Raw genomic sequence first — 11,831 nt, 5'->3', positions numbered from 1 at the left:
AATGAATCTGATATCCAAGGGCGGACCCTAGAACCTGTTATGAATATCCTAGCTGATGCTGGAGCTCCGTCACATTTGAAAAGCATAGCAGAAAGCAAATTCACAACTCTTTGATCACCCTGATGGCTCAACTCTTTCTTAAGATAGCAGGAGACACCTCAGCACCTTCCAACAAGTTTCTGTTGTGGTGTTGGATTCTGTGATTGCACTATTCTAACTGACACAGTCCGGAAGCCTTGGCACTCTTAGCACCTGCCACATTACAGCCCTCCATCCTGCCTTTTGCATCTACGTCTCTACGGCGTATGTACCCACAGGGGCGCATCGACCCATTTGGGCATTATACATACAAGAATAAAGGTCCACAGAACAAGGTGGCTGATCTGTGAGTTACAAACTCTAAATTCTAGGGAAACTATTCTCTGTAGGGTAATTTGTCTGATTTAAATCAATTCCCTGTTGGCCTCAGGTGCCTGTGCTATAGTGAAAGACTGTGGAGGCCACTCTGTCTCCTGTAGGGCCATCCTGAGCCTCTGGTGGGTACAGGCATGGTTCTGGGCCAGTGCTTCTAGAAGCACTTTCCTCCATAGGGGGAGGGGAAGGGAAGTCCCACAGCTGCACTGTCATCTTGGGTATGTGGCTACTGAGCACTTCACATGTGGCTAGTGCAACTGAAGAACTGGATAATTTTACTTGAATTAATTTAAACTTAAATAGCCATAGGCAGCTAACAGCTCCTGTATTATTGGGCAGTGAGTGCACATCACGCAAGGCAGGAAACACCAGCTTAGTTTTACAGATTGATATTCAGAGAAGGAAAATGACATGCCTGAGGTCACCGAGTGAGGCAGGGCAAGGATTCAAACCCAAATTCACTCCATGATACGTTAACTGCTACACACACACACACACACACACACACACACACACACACCAGATTCACTCCAGGATACGTTAACTGCTTGCCACACACACGATGTGTGTAAAACATTGATAGGGGATCAAATAAAACTGAACATCCCATTTCTGAGATATCAACTCTGTTTTAGTTACAAAGCCAAAACAGAAAGGAAAGCCACGAAGCAGGACACGCACTATCAATTCTGCCTCACCATGTAGACAGCCCGGCCAAGGGACTTGGCTTCCTCCTCCGACAGTCCTGGCTCGAGAGGGGCCTTGTGGTAGAGCGTGTTTTATTGCATGCCCAAAACTCCAAGATAGCTCGGCCTCCGAGAACAAAAGTGATTGCGGGGTGAAGAGGGAAGGGGGCCAAGAGGCTGTCCCCGCATCTCCCAGGGTGGACATGACGTCTGGCCAGTCACATTCGGGCCACCGCACTGATGGGGACAGGGCCCCAGCGCCCTGGGAAGCGTCCCCGGCTGCCTCCTCGGCTCACCGCGTCCCGGGAAAACTCGGTTCTAGCAGTTACGGTCAGCCATTTAAATCGCATTACCCTGTAAGTGGATATACAAATTGTCAGCCCTAATGAAATTTAGGAGGAAGCGGTGGGAGAGGTGAAAACACTCAGAACTGGTTTCTTGGTTTTCGGGCCCCGGATTCAAGTGGTTTACCCTGCTCGCTGAGAACGTGCTTGGAGTGTGGTTTTTCTGCCAGCTCTTGCAGGCTCCCCGGGGAAGGCACGGTCGAGGCTTCTTCCCGCCGCTCACCCTGAGACTGCCCCGTGGCGCGGACCCCGGAGCAGACAGGGCGCTGCTCCGGCAAGACAGGGTCGTTTCTGCACCCCACCAAAGGCCTGGCGCTCGGAGGCATCCGGGAAACGCGGGATGAAAGAGTCAAAGCAGACAGCCCCGAAGCACGGGTGAGTCGCGAAAGTCTGAGAGGCCCTAGGACAGGAAATCCACGGGCGACGCCAGAAATCCCTCCGCAGAGACTGCGGGGGCGGGAGGGCGGGGAGGTGGCCCCCTCTCCGCGTCTTCGCTCCCTCGGAAAACTCCGACTCCTGAGACCCCGTGCTGACGGCGCAGCGGATTAACTAACGAATCATCTGCCACTAAATAATTGATCAGGCTTCTCTCTCTCTCTCTCTCCAGGGCACACGGGAGGGCTTGCGGATTAAGTTAATAATCTAATGGCTTCCATTTATTGAGTGGTCACCATTGCCTGTCACCGTGCCCTTTGCCCCGTAGCCCTCCTCCCCAAACCCCCCCCCCCCCCCCCCCCCCCTGGATATGGTTTGCCCCTTTACAAACCAGGAAAAAAAAGCTCTAGAGGTCAAGAAACCTGCCTCCGACTGTGCAGGTGTTTCTGATTCCAAAGCTCAGGGTTTTCCTAGCCTCGCGGCACGCCATGCAGGGTGAGGCGCCCACCTGGCCGTGGTGGGTGTGTGGGTGTGTGGCGGAGGAGGAAGTGCCAAAGAGAAGCTTTCCCTACATCACAATACTGCTGGGCCCAGCAGCCAAGGCCAGCTTTCATTTGCATTCCCTTTAGTCCCAAATTATCAAGCCTTGAAGTCCTGCTCTCCGTCTTGATAAAGCATCCACTTACTGGGACATGATACTGCGCCGCAGGAACACGAACTCACTCACGTGACCCCAGCCAAAGCACTGTGCATGTGCCAGGGAGTGAGGCCCAGAGGCGGAAAGGAATGTGCCCAAAGTCACACAGCAGAGTGGTGGCTAGGGTGGGACTGGAGCCCAGACCATGAAAAGTCCTGTTGGGACCCTTCATAAAGCTGGGGGTACAGGATGCTCCCAGCCCTGGTTCACGTGCAGAGGGAAACTTTGCCTAACACACGCTGGGGCACTCTGAGAGCACAAGAATGAGAACTTCGAGGTGGCCTCAACTTGAAAACTAGCACAAGTGGCTCTGGGTCAGGAATGACATGTTAGGTATCTAGCATTAGGAGCTTTCCATCTTTCTGTTCCCAGCAACCCTGAGACCCTACCGTCTAGTGGATAAAGACAAGGGCTGTATAGTCAGAGGGACCTGGCTCTGCTTCCTACCGGCTCTGTAGTTTAGGAAACATACTTAATCTTCTGAGGCTTCTCTTGCTTCTGTAAAATAGAGACAGTAACTCTTCTTCTTGTCAGATGCTGTGAGATCAGACAAAATAATATAAGTAAAAATACCTTTAAAAAACCGTATGTGTGCTTAATAAATGGGAGCAGTTGCTAGTAAATCTGTGCCATGAATTACACAAATCTTATTTCCCCTTTGTGGACAAGAAGACCGAGGCCCAGAGGAACCTTAGTGGCTTGTCCAAGGGGGTACTTGTCCCCCAGGAAGCAAAGTGGGGTATGGCGAAGGGTGTGCCTAGGATTCAGGAATCCTGGCTGGTCTTCCCAGCCTCAGAATCTTGCTCCGTAAAGAGGAGGTAAGTCCCCACCCTGATCATGTCATGGGTCTCTCCTCAGACATGGGAACGCATTCTGCAGAGTTTCCCATGGATGGGGGAGGACTCGGCATGTCTGAGCTGAGGCTGAGCCCATCCTCTGTCTCCCCACCCTCCGCTTCCCCAGCCCGAACCTGATCAAGAACCTTCAGGAGCCCCCTCCCAGTGCCTTGAAGGGAGCGCCCTGCAATTTGCTGAATCAGGGAGCTCATGAGTCATGGAAAGCCAGCGACGGAATGCAGGTGGTTTCTCCCCATGCCAGTGAGCACCACGTCTGCCATCATCATCCCTACCGCTGCTTGAGTGCCTTCTTGGGGCCAGGCTCTTTACTTACATGGTTGGCTATTTTGGCCAACACTGTGTAACATCACCATACCTTCATGTTACACATATGAATCCTGACTGAAGCTCAGGGAGGTAAGTAGTGGCTAAAGGGCACGCAGTTAATAAAAGCAAACCTTGGGGCCAGGCTTTCTTAACTCTACCTTCTTTGTCCTCTCCTCTGCACCATGCTGCTGCTGGGTTTCTAGGGCTGAGAGAAGGGTACCTGTCCCACTGCAGGTGCTGTCACAGGAGAGAGGGGAGGTAGACCCACACTCAGACACTCTGGAATCTTGACCCGTAGGAGAGATTGTTTGCAAAGCTGCTGTAGCAACTTCTCCCACCCTGTATGGATCCCCTTTGCAGGGTGACCTTGCCACTGCTCTCATCCAGGGTGGGAGTCTGTTTCTCCACCTCGTTGAATCTGGCTGGGCTGTCCTTGGGATGCTCTGACAGATAGAATGAAGCAGAAGCGATGCAGTGTAACTTCTGAATTCAGGCCTCAAGGAGACTAGAAGCTTCTAAGTTTCACCTTCATGGAATGTGGTACCACAATGTGAGGAAGCCCAGGCTAGCCTCCCTGAAGCTAAGAGCACATCGAGAGAAAAGCCCAGGCAGTAGCCAGTATCAACCGCTGACTTGTGAGTGAGGCCATGTAGGATCACTCAGCCCCTAGCCGACCTGCCAGGCCCCACATAAGAGCAGCAGAACCCCAGCTCACCCGGTCCAAACTGTTGACCCACAAGATCATAAGCAAATACAATCGGTATTGTTTTAAGCCACTAAGTTTTGGTATGATCGCTGTGTGTCATTCAACAATAAACTGATAAAGGGAGTGACTTAATTTCTCCCGGCCTCAGTTTTCTCATCTGTAAAATGGGGATAACGGTCATATCCACATTTGACGAGCTTGTCCTGAAGAGTGAACGAACTGACGCCTGTGAATCAAATCATGCAGTGAGTCAAGTCTGCACGGAGTTGGCAGCATCACTGTCGAGGGGTCACGACTGGCGTGTGCAGCTCTGGTTCTGACATCTGAGGCAAGCGACTTGAGGAGAGCCCTTCGGTGGGCAGTGGGGAGTGGGTATGCAGAGGGCAGCCCTGGGACAAGACAGCAAGGTCACACAAGTGGAACAGAAGTGGGCAAGCAGGTGGCTAGACTCTTCTCAGGTGCAGGGACTTTAGGCCATACCAAGTCGGGCCAGCAGCCAAGGATTGCAGGTTGTGAGCCAAGGCAATGTGACGCCAAAATATCCCCACAATCACGAAATCCTTCAGGGTCCAAGATCTAAGGGGCTGAGGAGGCAGATGTCTCCACAGGGTCATTAAACGTCAGTCGGAACACGCCCCACCCATGCCGGAGACCTTCCCATGGTTTCCCATCCGCCTAAGGAAGATGTGAGCTGCAGAGCACCCCACCCCCACCCCCACCCCCACCCCCACCACTCCCCTTCCTCTTCACAAGCTGCCGTACCTCTCCATGCACACATAGTTCTTGGATGGACCACATCTTCTCCTACCTCCCGGCCTTTGCACAAGCAGTGCCCTATTTCTTGAATGCTGTTAACCCGCCTTTCTCCCACTCGACCTAGATAGCGTCTACTTGTCTTTAAAAAGCCCAGCTAATGGCAAAGATGTGGAGAAACGGGAACCCTCTTGCACTGTTGGTGGGAATGCAAACTGGTGCAGCCGCTCTGGAAAACAGTGTGGAGGTTCCTCAGAAAATTAAAAATAGATCTACCCTATGACCCAGCAACAGCACTGCTAGGAATTTACCCAGGGGATACAGGAGTGCTGATGCATAGGGGCACTTGGACCCCAATGTTTATAGCAGCACTTTCAACAATAGCCAAATCCTGAGAAACTTAACAGAAGACCATGGGGAGGGGAAGAAAAAAAAAAAATAGGTTAGAGAGGGAGGGAGCCAAAACATAAGAGACTCTTAAAAACTGAGAATAAACTGAGGGTTGATGGGGGGTGGGAGGGAGGGGAGGGTGGGTGATGGGTATTGAGGAGGGCACCTGTTGGGATGAGCACTGGGTGTTGTTTGGAAACCAATTTGACAATAAATTTCATATTTACAAAAAATAAAAAAGTAAAAAATAAAAATAAAAAGCCCAGCTAAAATGTCACTTTCTCTAGGGAGCACCCTTGATATCCAAGTCTGGGATTGGCTCTCTGGGCTCCCTATGGCAGCCCATCCTTCCCTGGTCTCCTATCACTGTGACTGCTGGTTACTCAGGGAGGGCTGGACCACACTTGCTTTGCTCACCACTGTAAACGCATCGCCTACATCAGTGCCCAGCATACAGTAAGTGTTCATTAAATACCCCTTCCTACTGAGTAAATGATGAGACAACGCATGAGTTGGAAGTGTCCTGAGAGGAAAAAGCAACAGCAAAAGGGAAATCAGAGGCTCCGCAAGGGGAAGAGATTTGCCCCAAATCACACTGGAGCTATGTCAGAAGCAGGAAGAGGCTCCGCCTTTGCTGAAGGAGGCCTATTTTCTTAGATGGCTGGGAGGGACCCCAGTTGATGGAGGGAGGAGCCCTCTTTGATAATGAATGTGGATGAGTCAGGACATGTCTGAAATGGAGTCCCCCAGGTGAAACTGCTTGCTTCTCTGGGCCAGTGTCCACCTGGGTGGGGGTGGGGGGGATGGGGGGGATAGGAAGACTTGCAAGGGATCTTCTGAATCTGTGACCGTTCCACCGAGGGACCCCCACTGTGTCCAGGGACTCAGTGACAGACCTGGGTCCCGACTGCAGGAGCACGACAGGTGGACCGAAACCCCAGTAGTGTGCTGGGTAGAATAACTACTTATATCAAACTCCAAAATGTCTGTCACTTGATAGAAGTTTATGATTCATCACATGACCGTCTAAGGAGGGAATTTCGGGTCAGTGCATGGCTTTCCTCCACGTGGGGGGTCAAGGACCCGGATTTCTTTCATGCCATGGCTCCCTCAGCCCCTAGAACTTCAGAGCCCTCTGCTCCCAACTGGTGGAAAGAAAAGAAGCCAGGGAGAACTGATACCAGTTTCTCAAAGACTCCGAGCTCCAAAATCGACACATGCCACCTCTGCTCACTGTCCATTGTTCAAAACTAGCCTCTGGGCCATATCTAGTTGTAAAGGGGATTGGGAAATGTAGTCTTTGGTTAAGCAGCCCTCTTGGAGGATCAATTCCACATCAATAAAGGAGGAGCATGAATTTTTGGTGGACATATTGACTCTTGGGTCAGCTTTAAGTTCTCCATACTTTCATTTCTTCATCTATAAAATGAAGGTAATGACATTATCTCAGAATATTCTTGAAAATCCTACTTAAATGAATGAAAGATAAAGCCCTTAGCAAGTACCAGGTACAGAATAAATGCTTATCAAATATTCCTTTCCTACACCACTTTTTAATTATTAGAAATGAAATTTGTCCAAATAAACATTTAAAAAGAAGGGGGGGGGCACGTAGGTGGCTCAGTCGGTTAAGTTTCCGACCTCGGCTCAGGTCACGATCTCACTGCTCATGAGTTCGAGCCCCACATCGGGCTCTGTGCTAACAGCTCAGAGCCTGGAGCCTGCTTCGGATTCTATGTGTCCCTCTCTCTGCCCCTCACCCACTCACACTCTGTCTCTGTCTCTCAAAAATAAGTAAATGCTGAACAAAAAAAGAAATGAGATTTGTCCAAAGGTAATGGTCAGAGGACATCTGGATCCCCTCTTGGCTACCTTTACCTCCTCTGCTTTTTACACCTTCCTCTTTCCCTCTTTCTGCTCTTTTCTGTTTCCCTTCCTTTCTTCCTCTTCCTCACCTTTGCGGTCTCTCGGTGTCCCTGGACTTCCCTCGTCTCCTGAGCAGATTCATCCCCTCCTAGTGAACCAGGCTGCAGAAATAGATGAGCTGCCCCTCGGAGCCAGCCTCCACTGGCCAGAGGAACAGATAACAGCTCTCCAGACATGACACAAGGTAGCACGCCCTCCCCTGGGCAGCCACGGACAGCAAGCCAGGCAGCTCTGGATTCAATGGAAGGAGTCCTCGCAGCACCTGCCAGAGACGGGGGCACTCAACCCCAGTGCTTCCCAGCTTGCCCACAGGATAAGCACAGGTGCTAAATAAGCAGAGTCCAAATCTCCGACCAGCTCTGAGTCAGGCAGCAAGTTTCTTTCCTGCTGTTTGGTTTTCACACAGCCAATACACCAATGAACATCATACATCTCTCAGTGGGCGGAAATCCATCGTCTGTCACTTCCCAAACTTGTTTGGTTGTGGCATGCCTTCTGTTGAGCATCTCCTGGGCCTATGAGTGATAGAAACCTCTTTAGAAATTACAGCTCAATATCAAAAATCAAAGGGCAGAGTACACATCTGTTAAGCTCCTGGGGGCAGGCTGGTTAGGAAAGTTTAGCTGATAATTTATTGTCTTTGTTTTTGATACTAATCTCCCCTCTTCAGTTGCAACTATTTTTTAGGCTTTAGCAGTGGCTTTTTGCAGGTTATATCATGTAATTTAAGTATCAAACCTAATTGCTCTTGTCCCTGTGTTTCAGGTGAGGACACTAAGATCAGAGAGATTCAAGAATAGTGGGTAGAGCTGAAACCTGAAAATGGATGTGGTTTTAACTCATTAAATATTTAGAGTTCCTGTGATGTGCCAGACATTTCTTTACACCAAGAGATTAATCCTTTTTATTTCTGTTTTAACCTCATTGGCTAACTCATAAACACAGATCTTTTTGGTTTAGACCAATGAGTTTTAATGAGGGTGATTTTACCCATCCTCTCCACCCCCCCTCCATTCCACAACATTCAACAATACCTGGAGACATATTTCGTTGTTACCAATAGGAAGGTGCTATTGGCATCTCATGGCATCTCTCGGGATGCCACTAATCATCCTATAATGCATAAGACAGTCCCTCACAGCCAAGAATTATCTGACCCCAAATGTCATAATGATAAGGTTGAGAAACTCTGACTTAAAGGGAAAACACTTTTAAAAGCCATCACAAGTGCAAGAACCTACAGGGGTCAGGTAGGTCACATAAATGGCTGGCGAATTGGACATGCCCAACCCCAGCTCAAAGGGGCAGTGGCTGCTCAGATATAGTTGACTGTCGCTGCAGGGGGCCTGTGAGATGTGTCCAGGTGGCCAGCTCTTCCCATTTTTCAAGCCAGAAATCCTAGTCTGAATATGCAACTACTCATCTTTAAATGGTGGCAACTAATTTGAGCATTTTTTAATGCTTTGCTAGTCAAACAAAGCACATCTGAAAACATGATATAGACAGTAGGCCCCAAGTCTGCAACCTCTTCAAACAACAAGGGTGACTTCCTAGCATCGAGCAGACCATGGCTGGGAATATTAAAGAGGACTGGCTTCCACATCTTGGGTTTAGTCAGACTTATTCTATCCTTCCTAGCAAATGTTTAGTGAGCACTTACTATGTGCTAGAACCTGCTCTAAGGACCCCAAATGTGTTAACTCATTTCATCTTTAGAACAACTCTAAGAGGTAGGTATAATGCTGTCTCTCATTTTTAAGACAAGGGTTCAGGGGCACAGAGAGGTTTAGAACTTTCCCAATGTAACACAGCAAATGTCAGTTCTGGGATTTGAATCCAAACAATCTATGTTCTGAATTGCTAAGCCAAGCTGCCCTGTGGAAGCTGCCGCATCTCCATTTTCTACACAGGAACACTGACAAAGGACTTTTCTAGCTCATTAGCCAACTTAGGCAAGTAACAGTCCCCCCTTGTACTTAGCCTGTATTCCTCAAGTGCTCAATCCCTCAGTCCCTCCACTGGAAGCTGTGGTTCTCAACTGGGGATGATTTTGCTCCCCGGGGCACATTCTGCAATGTCTTGGGAGACATTTTTGTTGTCACGAATGGGGGGGTACCGCTGGCATCTAGTGGTTAGAGGCCAGGGGTGCTGCCAAACCTCAAACACACGGGAGAAACTCCCACAATAAAGAATTATCCAGACCCAAAAGCCAACCTTGCTGAGGCTCAGAAACCCAGTTTTAAACACCTGGCTGGCAGCCGTGCAACATGCAAAAAGCAACCAGCAGAATATTTCGGGTGATCCAGTCTGTTTATCTTGAACATTTTCTCTCTCTCCTCAAATCCTTCTCTTTCCTCTCTTGCCCTGGAATTTTATCATAATCCCATGTCACTGTGCTAAATTCCTACACTGAATAATAATCTCCTACTATGACTCTTAATACATTAGCAGCAGCGGAACAGATAAGAAATAAAGATGAGCATCAGGCATAAAATACAAAGGAAACCCTCAAAATTGGACCAAAGTCTCACACACCTGCCTGAAGTGTAGTTTTCTTTCTTCTGGTTGCCCTAAGCCATCATCGCGCTCTGCACCCCCATCAAACTTTGACGGCCATGAACGCCACCTCCGCTAAACACACACACGACTGCACCAATTTCATAAAATGATTTTAATAGAAAAGTACAAGGTCTGAACAAAAATAAATAATCTTTATCTCATTTCTAGCCCAGCAAATTGTACACTGCATATAAAACTGATCTAGGAGGCAATGTTCCTCATTTCCGTTTGCTTCTGAAATACTGAGACATTAAATCTTTGAAATTCAAACTGATACACTTTTACTTTAAAAAAAATCACACCAACCTTTAATCATTCCATATCCATTGTCTCAAGTTGACTAACAAGATGATGTTTCACTAAAATAAAGTATTATCCAAACATTAGGTTGAAGCGTAAAGTTTGTGCGAAAGGTAGACGATCCGCTTCCTAGGTTTTTATTCCTAACATTGCCAAATGTGTCCTATATTATTAAAAACTCATTTCTTCGTCTTACTTTCAAAACATGGCATCTAGTTTTCCCCATTCCAAAGAGAGAGACTAAAAAATACCTTTTTTAAAAAAATAAATATTTTAAAAGTATACTTTACAGAGATAATGCAGTACTCTAGACCTATGCCTTGGTGAGTATTTGCATTACGTATATTCTTCAAGTTGTAAGTACCTTTTCTATCTGTCTCTATTTCTATTATACACCACTCAGTCTTTGGGGACTGCTTTTGCCAAGGATCTCTTGGACTCAGCCAGTACCAGTTTCTTATTCGGAGTACTTATAGAACGTCATATTTGACAATTCCACCGGCTTGAATAATGTTTTGCAAAAACAAATTGAAAACTGGTATTGGCAACATTGTCTGAGGAAAGGTTTGGGTCGGCTACTAAAACATACACACGGTGTCAGTCCCAGGAGTTCAAGCTTGAAGAACTGAAGAGATAAACTGGACCAAAACTTAAAACGGTCTTCCTTCTACTTTAGCCCATAATTACTATTTTGAACATGACTCTGTTTGCCACTGCCTACATACAAATTTTTTGTTAATTTTCCTGTATTGGGAAGATCTTGAATGCACTCCAGGATGAAAAGAAAAAAATATGCTGACAGTCCTAAATGGAGTATATGTTTTTGCAATAAAGAACACTGGTCAATATACAACTGAGGAAAAACTGAAACAGATGTGAGTCCTAGAACCACAAGCGTTTGAATTTGCCCAGAAATGCTATTTTAAACACTCTATATGTTGGTCTACTGTTTTTTTGTGGAATAATGCATTCTTGGCATCCTTAAAAGGTTTCAATATGTTACAAGGTTATCCGGAAAGAAAAAAAAAAAAAAAGCAAAGGGCTAACGTATCAATCTGTGTGGCGCTGGTCAGATTTCGGTGTAAGTTTTCAGAAAGCACAAGAACTCATATTAATTGCACTTAACACAACGAACCTTCAGTTTCCAATGAGTTTCATTCTCTGCAGACTGAGGTTTGCTTTTCGTAGAACTACTTCCAAAGAGGTATAAGAGACAATCCGTCCATGGTAACTTCCAACAGAGAGGTACGACAGATGCAGTGGTAAACACAAATATACTTTTGGACAAAAATACTGGTCATGGATAAAAGCGTGTGCCTCTTCAGTTCTTCTCCTAGATGTTACAACAGCAACACGCTCTAAAACAATTAAGTTACATGCATAATGCTAAAAGAATGTGAGCAATCCTACAACCAGCTTTAAGCCATCTGCTTGATTTTTCTTTCTTTCTTTTTCTTTCTTTCTTTCTTTCTTTCTTTCTTTCTTTCTTTCTTTCTTTCTTTCTTTCTTTCTTTCTTT

The sequence above is a fragment of the Herpailurus yagouaroundi genome, unplaced genomic scaffold (assembly GCF_014898765.1).
Source record: "Herpailurus yagouaroundi ecotype Mexico unplaced genomic scaffold, PumYag 213, whole genome shotgun sequence".
Classification (NCBI taxonomy): Eukaryota; Metazoa; Chordata; class Mammalia; order Carnivora; family Felidae; genus Herpailurus; species Herpailurus yagouaroundi.
This window is presented reverse-complemented; position numbering follows the sequence as displayed.